A 1,915-nucleotide genomic window follows, 5' to 3' on the forward strand; every position below is an offset into this window, starting at 1 on the left:
AACAAAATGATTAAAAAAACAATTGTTACAAACTTGCAGAAACTTTTATTAAACTAAAATATCAAAATGTGATGCTATTTTTTTCTACACATGGTCTCCAACTCAGCCCATCTGCTTCAAAAGGCAGTGTTTCCATTTCTCTAACCCTGACCTACAGAATTCTGCACTTTTCTGTGTATACCATGTCAAAAGGCAGTTTGGATATCCTCAAAGGACTCGAATCATGTTCCTCTTCCAGCTCCTGGGGTTTGGAGAATGAAAGAAGTCTGGAGAGGCAAGACTGAGGCTCTAGAGTGAATGAGATAGGATTTCCCAATGAAATCCTCACAGAACAGCCCTGGTGAAACCCAAAGAACAGCAGGTGCGTTGTTGTAATAGAGGAAAATCCCTTGGTGCAATTTCCCTGGCCTTTTTCTGAGTTTTCAATTTTCTTAAAAATTCTTCATGATAAATCCCATCATTGTTCCATGTCCTTTCAGGGAATCTATCAAGACCACCCCTTTGGGGTCCCTCCAAAAACAGTTGCCATAACTTCCTGAGCTGACCTCTCTGCCTTGAGTTTAACTGGGCCAGCAGATCCCATTAGAAACTACTGTTTTGATTGGCCTTCTTGCATGCTTTGAGTTGCTAAGCACAAGGTCAGCAGTTTCAACCCACTAGCTGCTCCCAGGGAGGAAGATCAGGCTTTCTGTTCCTAAGGCTTTCTGCTCCCTTCCAGATTTATAGGCTCAAAACTCAAAGGGGCAGTTCTACTCTGCTCTCTAGGATCGCTATAAACTGGAATTTATTCGATGGCAATGAGTTTGGAATTTGGGGAAGGAGAGGAAGAGAAGTATTTTACTGAGAGAATTTTCTGCAAACATCCACTAGTTGCAGAAACATGCTTAAACACATTTTATTTGCAATTAACTCATGCATGTGTGTCCTGTTACCCTAGTAACTATACTTTTAGACTTACCCTCCCAGATGGGAGCTGGAAGGCAGTAGAATAGAGTCAACCTAGAGTTTATATGCAGTCGTCTCTCAGTGTTCATGGAGAGTGGATTCCAGGACCTCTTCCCCACCCACCCCCACATTGCAGATGCTCAACTCCCAGATCTAAAATGGCATACGATTTATGTGTACCCTAGGCACATTGTCCAATATACCTTAAATAATCTCTCTAGGTTACTTTTAATTCCTAATACATTGTTAATGCTGTGTAAATAACACTTTTTACTCTCTCTAAGCTTTTAGGAATTACTTTGCTCATTTGATTACTTTTGTTTTTTTTCCTCTTAGAATATTTCCTGCATGTGGTTAGTTGAATCCTTAGATGTCATCCTTACCTCTAAGAAACTGGCTATACTTCTTCCAAGACAGCACTGTTTGTTCTTTTGGCAATCCATATTACTTTCAATATTCTCTGATAGCACCATAATTCAAATGCATCAATTCTTCTTCTGTCTTCCTTATTCCATGTCCAACTTTCACATGCGTAGGAGGTGATTAAAAATACCAGGGCTTGGGTCAAGCACACTGTACTCCTCAAAGTAACACCCTTGTGTTTCAATACTCTAAAGAGGTCTTGTGTAGCAGATTCACCCAACACAATGCATCATTTGACCCCTTGACTGCTGCTTCCATGAACATTGGTTGTGGATCCAAGCAAGAGGAAATTTTTGACAACGTCAGTCTTTTCTCCATTTATCATGTTATTGCAAGGAGTCCTGGTGGCATACCGATAATGTGTTGGGCTGCTAACTGCAAGGTCAGCAGTTTGACACCACCAGCAGCTCCACCAGAGAAAAATGGGATTTTCTACTCCCCTAAAGAATTAGTCTCAGAAACCCACAGAAGCAGTACTACTCTGTCCTGTAGGGTCACTATGAGGCAGCATCGACTCAATGGCCATGGGTTTGGTTTTGAGTTCACC

The sequence above is a fragment of the Echinops telfairi genome, unplaced genomic scaffold (genome assembly GCF_000313985.2).
Source record: "Echinops telfairi isolate 266 unplaced genomic scaffold, ASM31398v2 ScPeMD7_7468;HRSCAF=8506_0, whole genome shotgun sequence".
Taxonomy (NCBI): Eukaryota; Metazoa; Chordata; class Mammalia; order Afrosoricida; family Tenrecidae; genus Echinops; species Echinops telfairi.